Source organism: Coffea eugenioides, chromosome 6 (assembly GCF_003713205.1).
Source record: "Coffea eugenioides isolate CCC68of chromosome 6, Ceug_1.0, whole genome shotgun sequence".
Lineage (NCBI taxonomy): Eukaryota > Viridiplantae > Streptophyta > Magnoliopsida > Gentianales > Rubiaceae > Coffea > Coffea eugenioides.
In genome coordinates this window covers 44,179,155-44,204,129 of record NC_040040.1, presented here as the reverse complement: position 1 = coordinate 44,204,129, position 24,975 = coordinate 44,179,155, and the positions used below count along the sequence as shown (strand labels likewise).

Sequence of the window (24,975 nt, the reverse complement as noted above, 5' to 3'; positions counted from 1 at the left end):
ACGAGATAAAGATGCTATAGCTACATCTAGCTTGAGGGGAGTACCAATTGCACGTGCAATAGAGAACAAAGACAATTTGTCAAAAAAAAATTAATTGGTAATAGTTCGAAAGAAATCCAAATTGGCACATGAGATGATTCACTATTGATTTGGAAATCGGACATCCACTTAAAGACTCGCATTGGGAAATCTGATATCATCCAAAGTCCTTTTAGCCAGCATCACTGATAGTCTTCCTCCACCAAAAATCGAATAAGAATATGCCTCTGATCCAGAAAACCTTTTGAGAAATCAGATTGAAAACCAATTGCTTTAAAAGACTTCCTTCTTGTATCAAGATTGGGTCTTCCATGTGAAAATTCTCCCACGAGTGCACATTTGAATGGCGTAGCCATTTTGGCGATATCCTCTTCAGAAAACAAGACCATTAGTTCTCTCTGAATTGTGAGACAGGCTTGATCTTGCATGCAGAAAAGGTTGGCTGATCACGCAGCACATCAGCAAAAGAATAGCTAGGGTGACCTCCAACCTCCAACTGAAGAACAGCCATGGAGGCTTAACCCTAAAACTTCAAACTTCAAAATTCAAATCCTGAGAGAGAAGGAAGAAGGATTCTAACGAATCTAACCCTTCAATCTATTAAATACATATTACCTAAGTAATTTTTTAAAATCTTTTTGTATAGTGAATGTTAATTTTATTGTTTCAAACTTCTTTGTTGCAATTTCCTCATGTCATATTGGAATATTTTTATTTCCAAATTATTTGTTCCTATTGCATTTGGTCAGATTGGATCTTTTTTTTTTTTACTCTAAAAGCTTTCTGTTTATGGTAACTAATGGGTTTCTTTTATGGAGCAAATTATCCGATTGGCCATTAAACTTTTGCAATCGTCGAGTTTTGGTCACTCAACTATTAAAAATCTGGTTTTGGCCACTAAAATGTATAAAGTTAAGATGTGAGGCTATTCTGTTAAATTTAGCCGTTAAGTTTGCCGATCTGTCTATTCGCACGATTTCCAAAGTAAAAGACAGGGTCAATTTAGGAAGTTCAACGTAACATTGAATGCTTCTCGCAAAAATCGTCACTCTTCTTCCTCCCCTCATCAAATCTTCGTCAGACCCTTTTCATCCACCGTAGGCATCAGGACCAAACCCAGAACTTCCTCTCAAGCAACCCAATCTCCCCGCCACTCGTCCCCAAATTCTCCATTTGCTAAACTTCCTTCCTCCAGTCCCTCCACCAGCAGCACCTTTTATTCAGGTTCTGCCCCGAATACCGGCTCCGGTTCTGATTTTCAACTAAATTCGTCGGTTGGTACAACCTCCGCTTCAAGCCGTACATCCCTCTCCAAGCCTCCATCTCTCCCTCCCAGAACACGCCTATATTTATGACTTCTCCGAAATCCGTTCTGCCACCAACAATTTTCTCACCAAACGCTAATCCACTTCCTCCTCCTCCTCCCAGTCCTGGCGCTACGAGCTCAACGAAAAGGACGTCATTATTTTTCAATGGAAAATCCATTAGACAATCCACGAATCTGAGCTGAGATCCAAATTATCGGTTATTTGTAAAATCCATCATAAATGCTTAATCAAGCTCCTCGGAGCTTCCATTTCAAACATCACATTTACTTAGTTTATGAATTTATCAGCGGCTCGAATCTTTCTACTTGTCTCCGAAATCCAAGAAACCCTGATTTCACCATTCTTTCCACCTGGATGTCGCGAATGCAAATCACAACGGATTTAGCTAACGGCTTGAATTATATCCACACCGCAGCCGGATTCAACATAAGTTTGGTCCATAAGTACGTGAAGAGCAGCAAAATTATTATCACTGGGCCTTCCTTGAATGCCCAAATTTGCCATTTCGGAGCCACTGAGCTATGCTCCGAGACGGAGAGATATGAATGAGGTGAGATAATGGAAGAGGAGTTGCCGGAGCTGCGGAGGTCGGGGAGTAGGGGGAGGCAATTTGAAGGAGTGAGAGGATACATGTCGCCGGAGTTTAAGTCGACCAGCTTGGCGACACAAAAGTCTGACATGTACGCTTTTGGAGTGGTGATTCTGGAGCTTTTGTCCGGGAAGGAGCCGCTGAAGTATAAATATGATAAAGCGAGTGGAGATTATAGGAAGATTTCAATTATCAATTCAGCGACGGAGGCGGCGGAAACTGACGGAGAGGGTAATGAAACGGTGGAGGGAAGTTTTGAGGATGAAAAGGGTCTGACAAATATTTGACGAGGGGAGGAAGAAAAGCGACGATTTTTGAGAGAAGCATTCAATGCTATGTTAAACTTCCTAAATTGACCCAGTCTTTTACCTTGAAAATCGCGCGGATGGACAGATCGGCAAACTTAACGGCTAAATCTAACAGAATGGCCTCACATCTTAACTTTATATATTTTAATGGCCAAAACCAGACTTTTAATAGTTGAGTGACTAAAACTCGACGATTGCAAAAGTTTAATGGCCAACCGAATAATTTGCTCTTCTTTTATGTGAATTTTAGTTTAGTTTTTAAGAAGATATTCTTTGGTTAGGTTCATAAAGCAAAGTCTAAAGAGCAAAATTAATTGCGCATTTACGAATGTGGCCTTATGTTAGTGCCTGATGGAATTTTTGGTGCTAAAAAATCTTGTTTTATTTTTACCTTGTGGGATATTTGTATCAAAGTATATTTATACCTTTTTCTTTATATATTGTTTTTGTTGCAGGAAGAATTTGGTTCCTAATATTGAAGGTATTGCATAAATAAGAGAAAAAATATAAGAAAAAAGAACATTATACTCATATGGTTTGACATTTTCAGGGTTTATTTTTCACTTTTGCTTTCTTTGGTGAGGAAATGTTTGGGATTTTACTTTGCCTTACTGTTAACGCGATAACTTCTTCATTAATTTAGCTATTGGTCACCAGATGGGGCAGTACAAACCATTTTAAAAATTTTTGGTACTTCAAGAATTGTCTTTAAGTGTCTTAGGTTGTTATTATACTTTTTTTCCCTTCTTTTTTATACTTTTGCAATAAGGAAATATTGTTTTCATAGAACCAATAAGCCTATGTTTCTTTTTTTTTTTTTTTTTGTCTGCATATACACGAATTACAATAATGATGCAACTGGCTAACTATTGTGCAAATGAACTATTTAAGAAGAATTTCTATTGTTTATTCAAGAAGATTGTTTAATCATTATATGCTTTTGTTCAGTATATTTAGGTTAGAGAATTTAAACAAATAAATTATTGGGTTGATTTTTTTAATTACTTTGACTTTGGATCCAATGTATAAAATATGTTGTTCAATATTCATGCCTATCCCTATTGTAATTTTTAATTTTAGCATATCCTTTTAAATGTTTCAAACTATTTTTGGATAATTACACTCTTTGAAGAGGTTACAAAGTTTATCTACTAAATGAATGTCTTTGTTTTCGAGATTTAAGTTAATAATAAGTTAAATAAAAAAAATAATCCGTGCAAGTGCACGGGATAAGAACTTGTTCTTAATAGAAAATATAGTACTAGTATGCTCTCATGGGATTTCAACCAACAAGTTTTTACTATTTCTTGAGCTGAGTTTGTAGAGTATTTTGGTTGTGAGAAAATCTGACACAAAGTATAAATCAAAATGGAGCTTAATGGTCGGCAACAACTGTTTTGGACATTAATTTTGTTTTAATTGTGATCTCAATTTATAATTGATAAACTTTGCAAATGCTATCACAAATGAGATATTTTGTACATAATGAAAACTCAAACAATTTCTCCTAACGCTCAACCAACAAGACCTATAGCACTTTTAAAGATGGTATAGATATAAATAAATACAAAGATAGATAGCGTAGATATTGGACTGATCAAGTAGGGTATAAACACTTTCTCGTTTTAGTCTCTTGCCTTTTGAATTGAGAGTGCCAAAATGTTAAAGCTTGAAGACGAAATCCTGTGTCGGCGACATGGTAATGAATTGTTCCAACCTAGTTGTCACAGGTCCAAAAGGTGAACTACAAAAATATCTTTTGTAGTAAATGGATTTTCTAGAGACAACTTAGATATCTTTAACTATGTTCATTTGACGATTCTCAAATCTCTTCCAACCTACAACCCTCCTACTCCTTTCTCATTTCTGGATCATTGGCCAATGGGATGATGATACCAGTAGAGCTAACACAATAACCCTACACTTGTTCAGCAGGCAAAAAAAGTAAGTGTAAATCTCATATACACTAACATTGTAGGCATCATCACCGCTGAATGTATTACACATATCCAAAATTTAAATTTTCGTGTTCAAATTTACATTAGTTGTCATTCATCTAAAACTATCAGTGTACACTGTTTGTGTATAACAAATTAATCTAAAAATTAAAAGGAAAAAAAAAGTAAAACTAGAACAACCATCCCTTCATATAAGAATCCAAATAATTCTTGGTCTTCTAGCCCTCTTTTTCTCCCTGAAATTCTTCACCAGACCTATCACTACTCAAGAAAATAATTGGGATACTTTTACAGATGTAGATTGCAATTTTCAAGAATTTGAGTCTTTTCCACCTGAAAAAACTCCAGCCAGCTCTTTTTCACCCCGGGAAATACAAAAGGTTTGGGAATGTAAGGCCTTGTTTGGATTGCGGTTTTTCGTCGGAAAATTACGTCATTTTCCGTAATCACATTTTCCTATTACCTTTTCTCCTCACATACATCAAATCGCTACAGTAATTTTTCCATGAAAAATCATGAAAAATGCAATCCAAACACAACCTAAGTTAAATGGGTTAAATGGGTTAGATGGGTTACCCAATTATACCCATTTAATAAATGGGTATAATTGGGTAACTCATTTATACCCATATATAAAAATTTAATGTACCCATATTCAATTATTAATGGGCGGGTATGGGTAAAATTAGTTAAATGGTTTTATTTGACACCTCTATTAGCCACTAAAGACAGGTTGAAATATTTATCCATATTCATCAACTTAAAAATTTAAAAAAAAATCTCCATGAATTTGCAATAGAATTGCAATTTGCTACTCTTAACTTTCAAAGAAACTCTCCTAACCTTAATGTCAATCTAACGAAATATGAATTCTATCAGTTTTTTTGAGTTTAATGACCAATTTGTCCATGATTAAGAAGTTTAACCTATTTCTTGAGTCATTTTTGTAGATGAGATATTCAAATTTCTTATGTATATTAATATGATAATTAACCATAAAACTCATCGTCTAGAAGAATAGATGTTTTACTAGTGAGAGTTGAGATTTTTGACTTACTTAATTGTGAGAGTTGTTTTTTTTATTTTTATTTTTTTTACCTATCCGAGAGAATTTTTTTCCCTTTTGCTATGAATTTGGTTCAATAGGCAAAAATCAGTATATCATTTATCTGCTTAGAAATTTTTTTGCGGGCAAGATTTTTAATGAAGCATACGTTTTGTCGTGGAATATAACGGTCAATCACTTTTTGGACATGGATAACTTGGTCATTAGACTCCTAAAGTTTGCCGCATCTATGTTCTGCTAGCTTAACCTTGACTCAAGGGTCAAAATACAAATTACAACTAGGTGCAAGTTCAGGGATTTAATGCATTTAAACCAAAACAAAACACTGTAGATTGTGGACTAAATTTTGTAACAATCACATCAACTGAAGATAAAGTGGACAAGCATCTAAGTATGCTGGTCCCAAGTCTCCCTCCAATACTGTTTTATTTTGCTTTGTGCTTTTCTAAAGATGCTAAAACTATGCTTTCTTGTCATTGACTCTATTGCCCTCAGTTGTTTCTGACACTTTGCCGCCTGAACTATAGGAGCAATCACACTTTACCCACTCGAAAAAAAATAAGGATAATTTCAGAAAACTTTGTTGAGATTTTCTACTATTTCACTTAGGACCATCAAAGTTTTAAAAACTACACTTACCTCCCTTGATTTGATACTTTTGATAACCAAAACTTAATATATGGTAAAAAAATTTAATGAATACCCTAAAATGTCTTTATCTTATGAAGTTTAATATATTATTCTAGATGATTGTAAAGTAATTTGGCACAATTACGAAGAAATGAGTCTCAAGTTTTAAATGCTAATATTTGTTGTTTGATAATAATTATAATAATAAATATATCACTATAATAGGCAACTTTTTATTGTACTTTATCAGAGATATAGATTCTTTTTAAGTTAGATAATAAAGTATCATTTCAATTTTTTTAAAGTTTGTGGGCTAGTTGAGTGGTGGAACTACCATCGTTTGGTAGTGACCTTGTTTTTAGGTTATTGTTGATTTATTCTTGATTTTGATATAAAAAGGGCGTTACAAAAAGTTAGATGATATTAAAAGTTATCAAAAAAATATTACTAGTTTGATGTTTAATATGGATAGAGATTAGGGACAACATTGATAGTTCTTCAGTTTTTCTGGTGAAATATAAGAGAAATGAATATGGAGGGAAAAGGAAAAAAAATTATAAAATCCATCCTTTGTGTAAATAGGAGTTTCAATAGAATGTTAAGGCTAGTATTGCCATTTTAGATGAACAACGTAGGTAGTTGTGATTTTTGAAATTTCAAGGGTTTTAAGTGAAATTGTTAAAAACTTCAAGGGCAATTTCTGAAATTATCGCAAAAAAAGCACTTTGCCCTTATCCTAGTAAATGACAGGCCTTCAAAACCTGTAAAAAAAATTTTCTTCCTACTTTGCCCTTACTATTATTCACACTTTGTTCCTTCCTTCAGCCGCCAAAAAAAAGAAAGTACACTTTGTTTAATAATTATCAACTCTTTATATAATATATTGAACCAGTATGAAAGTTGTAATATAATTTTAATATATAAAACTAACATATTTTATGCTAAAACATTATTGATGAAAAGTATCATGTATACAGTTCTTCAAAATAAACTTTCTATAACATTTCTATACAATGTAATTTTGTAAATTTTTTATTCAAGATAGAATTAAAAACATTTATAGTTAAAGATATACTCTAAATAATTTCTTATGCCATAATATCTTTTGCAATATTTAAAATTAACTTTAAAATCTTTAACGTCAAAGAATAAAAAAAATGAGTAATGTAAGAATTTAATAAATTTGATTTTGACAAAACATTATCAACAAAAAATTTAAAAGCACTTATCAAAACTAAGTATCAAAAGATAATGTCCAATATAAGTTTAAACATTAAAAAAGAACAAGTATGTGTTTTTAATTAATTAACACTAAAATATATGAGCATGTTTTAAAATTGTAATATTTGCTCTAAGAGTACAAAAGGGTATACGCATTTTGTTGATATCAAATTTATTAAATTTTTATATAAATTATTTTTTAATTTTTTGAGTTTAAAGATTTAAAAAAGTTAATTTTGCATATTTTAAAAGATATTATGGCACATGAGATTGTTTATAGTATGGAAGTTTCTAACTCTATCTTGAAAGAAAACTTACGAAACTACATTGTAAGGAAATGTTTACAATAAAGTTATGATTATATAGAAACCAACGGATGTTAGTGCAAGTGGAAGGGGTTTGCATCCCTTAATTACGAGGTATTAGGTTTAAAACCCATGGGAATGAAAAGAACAACGTTGAAAAAGTTTTATCCTGTAAGGGGTTCGACTCGGCTTGAACAAAATTAGCCACAGATCATAAAACGCGGGTACATGTGGTTTATACAAAAAAAAAAGTGATTATATAGAAAATTTATTTTAAAGAACTATATATTTTGGGGCAATATTTTTTATAAGAAGGGAAGAAGTATTGTAAAAGGTTCAATAATATTTCATTATTATCCCATGAAATGAAAATAAAGTCAAGATTAAAAGGAAGAGGAAGAAAAGGTTGCATATTATTTTTCTTAAATTGAAAAGGTAAAGTGTAAAAATAAAATTATTACTATCATCGTATAACTATGAAATTCTGTGAACCTCGCATCCTTGAACATCCAAACAACATGACTCTGTATTCCCTGATTTCATCAGGAATGAATCAATAAGGTGATTGATTGTTGTTAATATAGCAAGTATTCTAAAATATGACCAAAATTAAACATAGTAAGAATGTAAATTAAGGATAACAAAGTGGGTAATAGATTGTTGCTAAAAAAATGCTACACCTAAAACTTGAAAAAGTTTAGGATTAATTATTGCTAACAAAAATAAAAAAATTTGAATCTGACCAAATAAATTAAGGTAATATATACACATGGCAGAAACATAGGACGTCCATGACAGGACATGAGAATAACTAATTTAGTAACCTACCACATAGGAAACCCAACATCGTTTTATTGGAGTTTTTGGCCAAAACACTCTAGCTCCATTTGGATTTGAGAGTTTTTCAAAAACTTGTTTTTCATCTACAATGCTACAGTAAAAATTTTACAAAAACAACTTCAAAAACACCATATCCAAACAAATATTTTAAAAACAACTCCAAATATACAAAAAATATATTAATATATATTAATATATAAATATTATATACAAAAAAATATATTTTGTTTAATAAATATATAAATACATATATAAATATTAATACAAAAATTAATATACAAAAATATAATATATATAAATATATATATAAATATTATATACTAAAAATATATTTTGTTTAATAAATATATATTTATATATAAATATTAATACAAAATATTAATACAAAATATTAATACCAGACGGGACGAGGGGTTAGCCCCTTAAACCAGGAACAAGTAAAGAATAGAGGAGGAAAGCATAAAAGTTAGGAAGTGGGTCGCAGCCGGACTGCCACTAGTTAGTATAGGCGGTTGAACCAGCCATGTATAAACAAAATATAAAGAATATTTAAAGACAAGTTAGAATGTTAGTTCAGGCGGTATAACCAGCCATATATGGTTAGTATAATCAAAACAAATAAAAACAAGTAAATGAATATGAATGTAGGTGGCTCAACCAACCATTTGATTGAATTAGAATACAAGAATATAAAAGAAAACTTACAAGGATATGAAGCTTGGACAAACTCCTTTGTTTGATCTAAAAACTAAAATATAAAAACTAAGAACTTGTTTGTAGAGAGAGGGAGGAGGATTCTTCAAGCTAGAGAGAGAAGTAGCTTTGAAGAATTGGTGTAAGAATGGTGTGTGGAATGTGTTGGGTTTGAGGGGTATTTATAGCAAAATTTTCGTAGTGCTACAGTACCCGCTACAGTAATTTGCTACAGTGTCGCTACAGTGCGCGCTACAGTGCAACGTTTGTTTTTTGTTGCCGTGTTTGCATAGTAACTTGCCGGTATTGCTACAGTGCTTCCGGTGTTACAGTAAAAATGATTTTTTCTGAATTTTGTTCTTGATTGAACCAGCTTTTCCAATTGAGCCAGCTTGAATATTTTGTTTTTAGAAGATAATTGCGGATAGCTCTTGTTTTGTCTCTTGAATCATTTTGTCAATCTCAGGTGCTTGTGTTCCCCCTTGATGCTTGATCCATTGTTTGTGAAGAATTAGCCTCTGAATTTTTCTTCGCCTCATGAAGCTTTGATCCTTCAAACTGCGAACTGTATAGTTTGTTGGTTTTGCCACAATGTTGTTATGTTGATACCGAAGATAGGGAGGAATTCTTTGTCCAGTTTCAAAGTTGTAAAATACAACATTGAAGAATCTGATCCTATCTTCCCTGCATTGATGTTTGTGAGAATAATATTCTTTTTGCGATAGAATTATTGGTAAGATATTGAGGTATCCATTCGTCGACTGTTGCTGAATTTGTCATTCTTCCTGCAAAACAGAATTTGAATCAAGAAGTTGGGGTATTATGCCCTCGTTTGTAGTGAGATAAGGAACAAGTTTTTGAATAAAAGGTGTTCCAAGAATAACATTATTGGATAGTTTTTTGGCTAGAAGAAATATATTTGGAATAGATAAGGAGGAGAATTGGATTTGAACATTTGTTAACTTGAAGTTAATTTCAAGTTTGGATCCATTAGCTCCTCTGAGAATTTCTTTGTTTTGTTCAAAGAATTGAGGTGGGATAAGGCTTTCAAGAATACAATTTTGGTCTGCCCCCGTATCAAATAGGGCTTCAGTTTCGATCACGTAATTATTATTAATTAGCAATCGAATCTGGACCAAATAATCCTTGTCTTCCTTGGGCTTTTTAGAAAGTTGTTCTAGGAATTCAGAATCCTCTTGATTGATAGGTTCCTCAATTGGTGTTAGGTTTTGAAGAACAAGGTTGTTACGGTCTTGTTTGGCTTTAATTGATCTAATCTCTTCTTTGAGCAGATCAATTTCTGTTTGAAGGTGTTGTAGGGTTAAAGGTTTAATAGATTTGGAAGGAAACCTTTCAAGAATGTCTGTGAGATTATAGGTTTTAAGAATTCTAGGATCTCTGGCTAAGGGATTTGAAGAATTTGTGGCTTGGTTCAGGGATTCTTTGAATTTGTCTAAATAGAGTTGTCTTTTCTCTATTTCAGAAGTATCTTCAATGATGTCAAGAAGAAGGTTTTGATCTTTTGTCAAAACATTGATGGTAGGACCTCCTTCTTCTTTGTCACTGGTGGTATGAGAGGAAGAAAATGTTAAAATATCATCTTCTAACTGATTGAGATAATTCTCTTCTCTTTCAGAATCATCAGTTTCTGATTCGATTAGAAGATTTGATATTTGGGTTTTAACTTGGTCTTCTAGCCCTAAAGTACTGATCCTTTGGTTAAGTTTACAGTAACGGGCTATATCATCGATTTGAGAGGGTTGGAGACGTTTTTGCTGAACGATTCCTGAACAAAATTTGGTCATGGGTATACAGATATGGTGGAGAAAAAAAACTCCCTCAAAAATCAAGTCGGAAATTGATCTGGAAGGCAGCTGGTTGACCAGCCTAATCGAAGCTTTCCAGCCGAAAAAAAAAATTTTTCCTTCCTTCGCTGATTTCCTCTCGCTTTTCTTTCTTTTGCCTCTTGTTTTTCTTCCTATTTTTCCCCTCTGATCTTCCCCAGATTTCCCCCTCCTCCTTTCTTTCTTTTCTCCTTTTCTTTTTTCCTCTTCCTCTTCCTTTTCTCCTTCGTTCCTGAAACCCTCTTTTTCCCGAAGCCTCTCTAGCTCTTCCCTTTCTATTCCAGATTTTTCCTCAACCCCTCTGCAGTCTCTCTCGCTTTCTTGCTCTCCCCAGATCCTCTCTTCCCTCCCTCCCAGTTCCTTCTTTCTTTTTTTTTCTTTCCCTTGTTGCCCGCAGCTTCTCTTTTTTCTTTCTCTCTTGTTTTTTCTTTTCTTTTTTTCTCTGTCGAAGCCTCTCTAGTTTCATCCTCTTTGTTCCAGATTTTCCCCCAAGCTCTACACCTATCTTGCCACCTAGCCCCTAAATGTTGTGGTGTGCAAAAAGCCAAAATCACATGGCTCATTTGCATGCATTCCACCTAACTATGTTACATGTATTCCACCTATTTTCATTTTTTCATTTTTTATTTTGTTTTTCAAAACAAATTTAGGGTAAACAAAAATGTTAAATTCCTTTTTTGAGGTTTGCCTTGCAAATTTTCATTTTATTTTGAAGAAATTGAATTTGAAAAGATAAAAACAAATTTTTGTGAGAATTTTCTTTTTTCAAAAATTTAATGCAAAAAACGTTTGTTTTGTTGATTATTTTTTTAAAAAAAAGAAGATGAACCTAATTCAAAAAAAATAGCTAACTATCATTTTGCACTTTGATTAAATAAAAACATAATAAAGTAAAATTCAAATTCAAATTAAATGAAATTAAAATTTTGATGTCTACAGCCTGCTCATCTTTGTCTGAGTTTCAAAAAAACTCGAGACAAAGACGTAGACACCAAATACTTATCTGTAGTTATTTTGTTGCGAACTAAAACAAGCAAACATATAATGGTCTTCAGTGGGAATAAAACCCAAACCAGCCGTAACAATTGGTCAACGGGATAAAACCCGAACTTGTCATGAAAATTGGTAATTGGGATAAAGCCCAAGTCTACCATGAAAATTAGTCAGTGAGATATAACCCGAGCCTGTCGAAAAGTTGGTCAATAGAATAAAACCCAAGCCTGCCGAAAATTGATCAGTGGGATAAAATTCGAACCTGCCATAAAATTGGTCAGTGAGATAAAATCCGAGCCTTTTTCGAAAATTGGTCAGTGGAATAATATCCGAGCCTACCAAAAATTGGTCTTCAAGTTTGCAAGATTCTGACTTGCGCTTTTTCATCGATTTCAGTCATAAACACCTGCATAGAGGGGTTTAACATGCACTTGAATTTTTTGCAAAATATTTTGTTTTATTCTGAAAAGTAATGATGTCAAATTCTGAAAAATAGATTCGAATGTATGTTACTTGACTCTTGGGCGAAATCCCACAAATTTGTTACAAAAAATTTGCTCTAGTTTGAACCTATTTGGCGAAATCTCACAAATGTATCGTAAAAGTTATTGCCCAAATTTGGACTTATCGAGCGAAATGTCACAAATTAAAAACTTTGCCCCAGTTTGGGCCCATTTAAATTATAAAATTTCATTCGAATGACTCTCCATTTATTTGGACAAAACAAGAAAAATGTGTTTCCTAAAATTTAGAAAATGATCACATACTGACATGCAATGTGAATAGAAATTGCATTTTTCAAATGAAGAAATTTAAATGTCGTATTTAAACTCATATTCAAAACAAAACCAAATTGTGAAAAATTCCTCCCTCGCTTTATAATCGGTGTTGAGGGTAATGGGTCACCACTTCTTGTTAGCTCATCTTTCAGAATCAATCAAATGGGTGTTATTTCTGATTTTGAGATGGCTAAAGGAAATGGTATTTCATGATCTGCCTAGCTTTTGTGTCCAAATTGTATCTAACCCACTCAATATCATATTTTAGTGAAACCAAATAGTTTGTTATCCTTATTTCTTGAGAAAACTCAGTCAACATATAAGCTCTATAAACTTGTAATATATGGGTAGGAACGATAGCTAAATGTGGAAACAGATTATGACCTTATGATCACGAGTGATTGGTAAATACCTTAGACGCATGATCCTTATTTCAAGTTGTCATGGAAGACAAGTCAGCGATGGACTTTATGAGCTTGTAATATGGTTTGAAGACGATGGTTAAAGAAATAAGATTTTCAAGGACAATGCATTTAAGATCACATTTCTTCCCAAAAAATTGCCTCAGTTTTGGACTAAAAAATCTTGAACTTTATTTGACTTTTATCATCGCTCACTAGGGGATTCAGCATTGAATCTCTCTGCATTTTTTCATTTTCTCTACTCTTCTTCTTTTCTTTTCACATTTTCCTTTTTCTTTTCTTCTCTTTTTTTCAATATCGAAATACCAAAAATGATGGAATTGAGGATCCCCTAACTTTTGAGATTATAGAGGCCCCCCCTCTCTTCTTCTTCTTTTTTTTTTCCAAAATTGGAGTCCAAATATTAATGGTAGAATCAAATTTTCTCAACTTGTGGTTCCCTCTCTTCTCTTTAATTTTAGCATTTTTTGCTTTTTTTTTTTGAAAATTCTCCACTCTCCTTCCCTAATGTGGGGTGCGATCATAAGTGCTTTTGAAAAGAACCACACATTTTAGCTCAAATGAGGATGCAAGGGACAAATAGTATTTAGATTGTAGAAACGATGGCCAAAGCATCATTCTTACGACTCATGACAACCAAAGTAAAGAATAACTCATTGAAAATCCATTCCTTTTTTATATTTGAAAATTTTACCAATGTAGGGTAGTGATCATTAAGACTCTTATTTGAAACAAAATTATTCCTTTAAAGGCTCAAATGGTAAAACCTGTATAGATAGAGAAACGAATGCTTGAAACATCATTCCAAATTTTCAAAACAAACAAGAATAATGTACATTTTTACTTTCACTTAGATGTGGATTGAATCTGGTTAGACACAGTGGACATTTCTCAAGCAAAGATTGCCCCAATTTACAGTTTGTCAATCAATGTGACTGATTTTTTGGGAGATTAATAGAAGTGGGCAAAATATGAATTGTACAGTAAAGGAGAAAAAGGTATTGCATTGGGTCTTTTAAGACAGACCAATCAGTTTGAGTGACCTCTTTTAATTCCGAGCACTCTTATTGTATAGTTTGGATCACCAATCTAGTGTATGCAAAGATTTTAGAAAACATACACTTGTGAATTTTCAAGCAAGAGGTTGAAAAATCTCAACTTAGTCTTATTTCTTAAAATTCATCATGAAATCTCCCAATGAGCAAAATAAAGAATGAAATGTACATAAATATATACAAAATAATAATTGTCTCAATAAAAACTTTATTATTGCAAATGTTTGAAAAAATTTTTTATACCACTATAATACAAATGAGAAAGGAAAAGTCTCTAAAGAGCACACTTTCAAAAAGGATTTTTTTTTAACAAACAATTATGGAATCTCTCAAATGCTTTAGATTAACGCCTCCAGATGGATTCTTCAAATTTTCATTGTAGGGTCTGCCCAAGAATCAAGTAATACTTGTAATTTTCAAAATTTATTAGATCAAAATTGTTATCAGATATAGAACAAATATTTTTACCTTATTGAGACATCTTTTATAAATGCAGGGGAGGGGAGAAAAAGAAAAAATACCCACAGTTAGTAAACAAAAGTATAAAATCGATATGCATATCCTATGGGAGAACCCTTTTATGCCAAGGGTTGGCCTAGAATGAAAATGCAATCCTTTAGGATAGGCACCATACAATACCTGATGAATCCAGTCAACTTGTTGAGATTCGGGTGAAAAGTAATTTGAAAAATTTGGCCAATTAGAGTGACAGGAGACATTTGTCCTAACAAAATGAGGGCAAAATCTGAATGGGTTGATTACTTTGATTAACACATAAAGTGATGTGTGAAAGAGCCTACTCTTGAAAGGATTGTAATGTCTCGACCAATTTATTCAGTGAACCTTAGATCGAAACCCTAAAAGAGAATAAACGGGCCAAATGGATCGGATAAAATTAATAATTTATTCAAAATTGACTGGATTACCCTAAAAATGGGTAAACTGATCAAATGAACTGAATGAAATTGATGATTTATTCAAAATTGACTGGATCACCCTAAAAATGAATAAATTGGTCAAATGAGTTGAATGAAGTTAATGATTTATTCAAAATTGACCGGATTGTCCTAAAAATGAATAAACTGATCAAATGAATTGAATGAAATTGATGATTTATTCAAAATTGACTAGATCACCCTAAAAACGGGTAAACCGGTCAAATGAATTGAATGAAATTGATGATTTATTCAAAAATAGATTGAATTGTCTGCCCATTGGTAGTTTCAAAAATTCATTGCGATGCATTAGTCTATGAGCCTTCTAAAATCAAGATTTGGCCTCAATATATTTACCATCTCAACAATGAGGAATTATTTGTGAATTTCTTCAAATTAATGTCCTTTACGTAAGCAATTTTACCAGTTTTGACAAAATGGCCAAAAATGATTATTAGAAACTCATATTCTAATGTGCAAAAACTGTTCCATCATTCTCAATGTCGTCATCGCAGAAGGGATCGGATCCTACCTTATCTCGTGTACTACTCTTTTGGACGGTACAAAAAATATAGACGTACAAGTCTCATTGGATTACATATCCGAAACACAAGGTAGCTTATTCCTAAAGTGGGATTCCCTATGTGGCATTCCCTTCTAAAGTTTATACATGATGCCAATTTATCAAAACAATTAAATATGCAATTTTGAAATGAAAAACATGACCTAAAAGGACCCTTTGTATGCCAGGGTGGGCCTAAAATGATGTGCACTTATTAACCTACAAATGTAATACATCGAAATTTAAACATGCAATAACCTATCTAAGAGGGTTAGGTTCTAAAAGAGTATCATGCCAGAACTCTTATTTCTAAGGCTTAATGAATGCAATAGAACAAAGAAAAATTAGTTCAATTGATATATGACACATAACACATTAGAGTAAACAAAAATAATATGAAAAAATAGAAGGCAAATAAAGAAAGAATGGTGTAATCCCTCCCCTCGTGCCTAATGATCCTATTCGGGTAAGGTTGACTCTATCTTAGGTAATTTCTAATATGGATGCATGAGATTGGATTCACTAATACATTTAGATTCGATAAAGTTTCAGGTCCCCAAACCTTCAGACCAAAGGCGAAGGGTCATCAATCCCAAGGCCTAAGAGTCGATGGTTCGAATGATCCCTCGGACATTGCTACGCGCACGTTGTGCCACGGCCACATGTCCAAGTGGATCGATCCTAATCCTAATAAGGAAGAATGGTGTGACAACCACTAAAAGTAAAAAGAAATGAGGATTATAAGGTAAAACATATGCACGTATGAAGTGCTCATTTTGAAGGGAGGGATTAAATACCATCAAATACGGGTGAAGGTTCTAGGGTGGCTATCCCCTCCCCCAAGATGCAAGCATGATATGTAAATATAAGTGAATGAAAATAAACACATTATTCATCATATACACGGATATCGAGATGTTGGCGCGTGTTAAGTGCAAAAAACCCTAAAAAGGAAAAAAAATGCAACCTAAAACCTCCAAATGTGATATGAAAAAAAGGTTAGAAAAAGAAAAAGATCGACATAATCAAATGCTCGGACTCTCTAAAAGTCCCCAGTGGGGTCGCCAAACTGTCGCATCCCATTTTTAAAGAAAAAATAAAATTACGGGTTTATAAAATGAATTTTGATTTATTTTGAATGAAAATGAGTTTTTTTATTTTTAGACAATAAATAAAGACAAAGGGCCTAAAATGGGACTTAATAGGGCGACGATTTTGGCTCAAAAATAATAGTTTAGAAAGGGTTTTTAGGAAAAAATAGAAGTCGCCACTTAGTATAGAGTTAAGGTATACCAAGTCACCTAAAATGAATTTTAAGTAAAAAGTAGAGAAAATTCTTTTTAAACGACTCCAAGTTTTCGAAAATCAAGAGAAAAAGGCTCGGGAGTCACAGTTGAAGAAAAGGAAGGCAAGGATAAAATCCAAGGCACCCTTTCAACCTAACTAAGGTTAGTTGCGTGAATTAGTCGAAAAAATTTCTTTAGTTTAACCTAAAAAACTTATCATACTTGGATGTTACTATATGAATACAAACCAAGATCTAATGGCTATCGGAAGGGTCAATATGTCTTTTCGAATTTTAATTGGTGCAAATCACATTAATTGCGACGCCCAAAAGTGATTCTTTGAAGAGGTCATGAATATGCAACAATGAGACTTGAAAAAAATAGAAAAATTATAATATACAAATATACGTGACCTAAAAGAGAGGGATGCAACATAACGGGTACGGGGGCTAAAATTCGTGACTCAATTTTCCTTTTTATAGAGGAAATACGAGCGTGCTAAGAATAAGAAGTCATACTCGTCCATATCCCATATTTAACGGGTACTCCCTAACCTAATCAAGCAAATGCACTAACCTATTTCTAATTTTTCTTACATAGAATGCAAGTCTAAATGTCATGTTTCGCACATATGGATAAGGGATATTCACATAGAGGAAATATCATGCAAAAATGGTAAAGATCCTAAAAAGTAGAAAATATGCATGAAAATGTAGTGATTGTCACTCAAACATGATCTAACGTGTAGACAGTCCCTAAAGGTCTAACATTGGACTAGCCCATGTCTATAAGTTCTCACTAGCGTTGGACTAGTGAGAAATCGGAACAAAGGACCACAACTCGTATTGGACTAGTGTGGTGATATCATGCATTTATTATAACTAAATAAATCATATAAAACATAATAAAAACAAGTAAACACATAAATCACATCAAGCACATAGCACATAAGCATGATATCTAAATGCAAAAACCCCAAAAAACCAACTAAACACGTAAACACACAAGCATGCAAGCACACAAGCAAATAAAAGCAAATAGAGACCTAACTATTATATTTGGGGGCCCTAACTACAATCTAAGAGGGGGATTTGAAAAATAATACCCTAACTATTACATTTATTTAACTAAATACATATTTGGCGAAATTAAAACCTATCTATTACATAATCTATCTAAATACATGTCTTGAACCCCCTATCTATTACAATTTGGTATTTAAATGCCTCTCAAATAATCAAAAATTAAATTAAAAAAATATACAAAATTAAAAACAAATAAATTGAATAAATAAATAAAATAAAAAACATGCAATTACACACATAAAATCACATAGAAGCACATAGGAGGATTTAAAATAACACAAAAAGATACCTCCCTTGATGTAGTAGCTAATTGGGGTGTGGATTTGCCCTATTTAACTCCAAAATTAACAAAAATCATCAAGACACCAATTTAATTAACAAATAAATCATAAGAAAATGGAAATAAATATAAAATCTATCAATTTAGGCATTCAAATGGAATATAACTAATAATTAAAAAATAAAAGTAACTTCTATCTAAGAAATCAAACAAACAAGGACTTAATTGCAAATATTGAGAAAATTTTAGGGGCTAAATTATTATTACAAAACTTTGGTGTCAAAAATTAAAGAGAAATAAAATTAAGGGCTCAAAGATAAAGCCTACCAAATCCAATGCTAAAATCCACAAAAATAAATCAAAACCCATTTGCTACACTTGCTAAACCCAAAATAAAATATCACCCAAATCTCTAAACTTTTGTTAAAATCCAATAAAAATATTAAATCGATCAAAATTATTAAACCTCAAATTCCCTCCTAAAACTTATGAATAATCTGTCCAAAAATCACATTAAAGCATGCCAAAGAAATTAACATTTTAAGGGACAAAATTTGATTGATTTTTCCAATTTTTTGGGCCATATCTGAATTATTTAAAAAACTAAGGGTTAAAGTGCAATTTTTTTGGAAAATCCCATGCAAAGCCACGAAGCTTTCTTCTCCTTCGCTGGTTTCTTTCTTCTGCAAATTCATGGGTTTCCATCCAAGCGGTTGTTGTACCATGAAAAAGGAAGAAATCAAAACATGATTTTAAATGAACAGCCCAAAGTCAAAATCTTTCTCATTTTCCTAGCAAAAAATATCAAACGTCACTGGGCTCCTCAACCTTTGTCGGAGGAAACAAATTCTATGACCAAAGAAGAAACAAAAGGAAGGGAACGAATAGTAGCAAATATACGCAGCTAGAAAAAAATCTAATCAAACCATTCTCATGCATTGTTCTCCTCCTTTTTACAACGAGGGCAAATGATATAAGAAAACACAAGTTTCCATGGCTCAAAGCTACCCCACTCCAGATTCATTCACAAAAGGAAACAGACGACTCTCATTCATGGACTCCAGATAAATCCCCGGGACATAACTTTACTTATGAACTGCAAGGCTTGCAAAGATAATCAAGGACAAGCATTTACATTAATTTCCAAATCTTATCCTTTTTAGTCACACAAGATACATCAGACCCAACAAAACCATAGAACCCACACCATAAGCTCATGAAAGCATAATTTTGATGAGTTAGAGATTTTTCCTTTTGTGGATTGCAACAAGCAAATGAGGGATTAAGAGTTACCTTTGGTGTGTGAGTATGTCAAACAACCGCAGGAAGTTCGAGGAAAGTAAAATCAAAGCTAGAATCTGGAAGTCAACCCTTGTTGCAGAAAATTCAGCAGTGACAAGAAGGTCAGCACTTTGGGCCACGATTTGAGAGGGTTGGAGACGTTTTTGCTGAACGATTCCTGAACAAAAATTGGTCATGGGTATACAGATATGGTGGAGAAAAAAAACTCCCTCAAAAATCAAGTCGGAAATTGATCTGGAAGGCAGCAGGTTGACCAGCCTAATCGAAGCTTTCCAGCCGAAAAAAAAAATTTTTCCTTCCTTCGCTGATTTCCTCTCGCTTTTCTTTCTTTTGCCTCTTGTTTTTCTTCCTATTTTTCCCCTCTGATCTTCCCCAGATTTCCCCCTCCTCCTTTCTTTCTTTTCTCCTTTTCTTTTTTCCTCTTCCTCTTCCTTTTCTCCTTCGTTCCTGAAACCCTCTTTTTCCCGAAGCCTCTCTGGCTCTTCCCTTTCTATTCCAGATTTTTCCTCAACCCCTCTGCAGTCTCTCGCGCTTTCTTGCCCTCCCCAGATCCTCTCTTCCCTCTCTCTCGGTTCCTTTTTTCTTTTTTTTCTTTCCCTTGTTGCCCGTAGCTTCTCTTTTTTCTCTCTCTTGTTTTTCTTTTCTTTTTTTCTCTGCCGAAGCCTCTCTAGTTTCATCCTCTTTGTTCCAGATTTTTCCCCAAACTCTACACCTGTCTTGCCACCTAGCCCCTAAATGTTGTTGTGTGCAAAAAGCCAAAACCACATGGCTCATTTGCATGCATTCCACCTATTTTTGTTTTTCCTTTTTTTATTTTGTTTTTCAAAACAAATTTAGGATAAACAAAAATGTTAAATTCCTTTTTTGAGGTTTGCCTTGCAAATTTTCATTTTATTTTGAAGAAATTGAATTTGAAAAGATAAAAACAAATTTTTGTGAGAATTTTCTTTTTTCGGAAATTTAATGCAAAAAACGTTTGTTTTGTTGATTTTTTTTAAAAAAAAAAAGAAGATGAACCTAATTCAAAAAAAAAATAGCTAACTATCATTTTGCACTTTGATTAAATAAAAATAAAATAAAATAAAATTCAAATTCAAATTCAAATTAAATGAAATTAAAATTTTGGTGTCTACACATATGTACTAGGATCGCTAATTTTTGTCAAGATAAAAAACAACTTGTTTTAGTTCCTCCATAGTAACCTCCCGCAGCAAAGAAATATTTTGGTCAGCAGATACAAGAGCAAGGATATGTTGAGAACTCTTCCGCATCACTTATATCTTCTGCCGACAAGAGGTTCTTGAAAAAATTCTCAGCCTCTTATGAAATTTGCTCTTCATCTTCAATCCATGCATTGTCTCTATCTTTGATTCTATGGATCATAAACTTAGCTCTTTTATCTCAAGCTGATGCATGAAAGAAACTTGTGTTACTGTCACCATCTTTTAACCACTTCATTCTTGCCTTTTGACGCCGAAACTCCTCCTGATTTTTTAAGCTTAATAGCAGTTGAGCTTGAGCACGATGTAGTTCACTTCTTGCCTCTATCGTTTGCAATGTTTCATATTGAATTTCCTTTTGCTGAACTTCCAACTCATTTTGCTTAACAGCTTTAAAGATGTCACCAAAATGTTGCTTGTTCCAATCCTTTAAACAGCTTTTCAGCCTCTTTAACGTGAAAGCCAAAGAATACATACCATACCCTTGGACAGGCATGCCCTAATTATCACGCACCACTTGAAGAAAGCTAGGATTTGAAATCCAAAAATTTTGAAACTTAAATGGCTTTGGCACTAAAGAGCTATCAGTCCGCATTTGCAATAGTAGTGGAAAGCGATCTAAAATAGCACGATTGAGTTGTTGGACTGCTATGTTTGGCATAAAATTAAACCATTGAAATATCCTATCTAGCCGCTTCCAAACTCTAGCGCCAGCTCTAATTGCTGACCACATATAGGAACTACCTGAAAAAGGTAATTCTTGAAGGCAACAGTTTGAGATTGTAGCGTTAAGATTAGCAATTGCTCCCAAATCTTGAGCAACTTTTCCTACATATTCTGTAACAGAAGTTATCATATTGAAATCCCCACCTACTAGCCATGGCCTTGTGATTGTTTCAGCAATATATCCTAGCTCTGACCACAAAATCCGCCTTTCAACCTTGAACATTTTGCATAGACAAAAGTAGCATTCACCATATGAGCCCAAGAATCATGCACCACCATAACATGAAGCCGTTGTTCGTAATTATGAAGACCATTAAAATGAAAAGCAGACCTCCAAAGGACCCAAATTTTATTAGATACATTAAAGAAACAAAAATCAAAAGAGAGTTTTATACGAAGAACTTCAATGCTAGATGCCTTCGCCAATGGTTCAAGAAGAACAAGAACAGAAATACTATGTAAATGAATTAATTGCTTAAAACGACGAACAGAAGATCTGCCCATTGCTCCCCTAATGTTCCAGATTAAAACACTATTCATGAGTTACAGACTGCAACGAACCATCAATGGCTTTAGAAGCTTGCCTGGTTAAGATTTGTCAGGGAAGCCTGATGTGATTCCTCCTGTTCCTGGATTTTTTTGAAACCACAGGAGTCAACCCTTCCTCGTCTTGAGTAGCCACTGGCTTGGATAAACGTAGATTTAGAGAATCACTGAATTGCTTAAAGGATTTGAACAGTGAGTTGCTAGCTGTACTCCGTATCGGCACTGGTACGTCTTCACAATCCAAAAAAGAACCACCATAGGCAGTCTTTTCTTCTTGACTACTGGGATTAATTATTAATGTGTCATCAACAATCTTACTCAGCACTAATTGATTATCTGGAATAGTCAATTGATGATCTCTCAATTCACTTTCAATAGAATGCTGTACAGGAGCAGCACGATGGGGTATTTCACCTTCTTCTATTTCGCAATTATCAGGAGAATCATTCTGAACAATATCCTTCCCTTTTAGTTCATCTTTTTCCTTTGGAATATAGGCTATGCGATTGTCCTGAACCACCTGGGTTATTTCCTTCTTTTCCTTTTGTTGCGTGTTGTGACGAAAATCCGAGTTTGCGTGACCTTGTTTGCTGCAGATAGAACAGTAAGATAGCAGATTATCATAAACCACCTGCCAGAATCCACTTCGGTCAACTCCAATCAGAATACGATTGGGATGCTCCTTTGAAAGATCAAGATCTACACACAAGCAACATTCGGACGAGATAAAGATGCTATAGCTACATCTAGCTTGAGGGGAGTACCAATTGCACGTGCAATAGAGAACAAAGACAATTTGTCAAAAAAAAATTAATTGGTAATAGTTCGAAAGAAATCCAAATTGGCACATGAGATGATTCACTATTGATTTGGAAATCCGACATCCACTTAAAGACTCGCATTGGGAAATCTGATATCATCCAAAGTCCTTTTAGCCAGCATCACTGATAGTCTTCCTCCACCAAAAATCGAATAAGAATATGCCTCTGATCCAGAAAACCTTTTGAGAAATCAGATTGAAAACCAATTGCTTTAAAAGACTTCCTTCTTGTATCAAGATTGGGTCTTCCATGTGAAAATTCTCCCACGAGTGCACATTTGAATGGCGTAGCCATTTTGGCGATATCCTCTTCAGAAAACAAGACCATTAGTTCTCTCTGAATTGTGAGACAGGCTTGATCTTGCATGCAGAAAAGGTTGGCTGATCACGCAGCACATCAGCAAAAGAATAGCTAGGGTGACCTCCAACCTCCAACTGAAGAACAGCCATGGAGGCTTAACCCTAAAACTTCAAACTTCAAAATTCAAATCCTGAGAGAGAAGGAAGAAGGATTCTAACGAATCTAACCCTTCAATCTATTAAATACATATTACCTAAGTAATTTTTTAAAATCTTTTTGTATAGTGAATGTTAATTTTATTGTTTCAAACTTCTTTGTTGCAATTTCCTCATGTCATATTGGAATATTTTTATTTCCAAATTATTTGTTCCTATTGCATTTGGTCAGATTGGATCTTTTTTTTTTTTACTCTAAAAGCTTTCTGTTTATGGTAACTAATGGGTTTCTTTTATGGAGCAAATTATCCGATTGGCCATTAAACTTTTGCAATCGTCGAGTTTTGGTCACTCAACTATTAAAAATCTGGTTTTGGCCACTAAAATGTATAAAGTTAAGATGTGAGGCTATTCTGTTAAATTTAGCCGTTAAGTTTGCCGATCTGTCTATTCGCACGATTTCCAAAGTAAAAGACAGGGTCAATTTAGGAAGTTCAACGTAACATTGAATGCTTCTCGCAAAAATCGTCACTCTTCTTCCTCCCCTCATCAAATCTTCGTCAGACCCTTTTCATCCACCGTAGGCATCAGGACCAAACCCAGAACTTCCTCTCAAGCAACCCAATCTCCCCGCCACTCGTCCCCAAATTCTCCATTTGCTAAACTTCCTTCCTCCAGTCCCTCCACCAGCAGCACCTTTTATTCAGGTTCTGCCCCGAATACCGGCTCCGGTTCTGATTTTCAACTAAATTCGTCGGTTGGTACAACCTCCGCTTCAAGCCGTACATCCCTCTCCAAGCCTCCATCTCTCCCTCCCAGAACACGCCTATATTTATGACTTCTCCGAAATCCGTTCTGCCACCAACAATTTTCTCACCAAACGCTAATCCACTTCCTCCTCCTCCTCCCAGTCCTGGCGCTACGAGCTCAACGAAAAGGACGTCATTATTTTTCAATGGAAAATCCATTAGACAATCCACGAATCTGAGCTGAGATCCAAATTATCGGTTATTTGTAAAATCCATCATAAATGCTTAATCAAGCTCCTCGGAGCTTCCATTTCAAACATCACATTTACTTAGTTTATGAATTTATCAGCGGCTCGAATCTTTCTACTTGTCTCCGAAATCCAAGAAACCCTGATTTCACCATTCTTTCCACCTGGATGTCGCGAATGCAAATCACAACGGATTTAGCTAACGGCTTGAATTATATCCACACCGCAGCCGGATTCAACATAAGTTTGGTCCATAAGTACGTGAAGAGCAGCAAAATTATTATCACTGGGCCTTCCTTGAATGCCCAAATTTGCCATTTCGGAGCCACCGAGCTATGCTCCGAGACGGAGAGATATGAATGAGGTGAGATAATGGAAGAGGAGTTGCCGGAGCTGCGGAGGTCGGGGAGTAGGGGGAGGCAATTTGAAGGAGTGAGAGGATACATGTCGCCGGAGTTTAAGTCGACCAGCTTGGCGACACAAAAGTCTGACATGTACGCTTTTGGAGTGGTGATTCTGGAGCTTTTGTCCGGGAAGGAGCCGCTGAAGTATAAATATGATAAAGCGAGTGGAGATTATAGGAAGATTTCAATTATCAATTCAGCGACGGAGGCGGCGGAAACTGACGGAGAGGGTAATGAAACGGTGGAGGGAAGTTTTGAGGATGAAAAGGGTCTGACAAATATTTGA

General features: G+C 34.1%; 2 pseudogenes; both read left to right on the top strand.

The window, feature by feature from the left end:
- Positions 1 to 465: 465 nt before the first annotated feature.
- LOC113774215 lies at positions 466 to 2,243 on the top strand (annotated as a pseudogene).
- A 20,954-nt stretch (positions 2,244 to 23,197) lies between these two features.
- Positions 23,198 to 24,975, top strand: LOC113774214 (annotated as a pseudogene).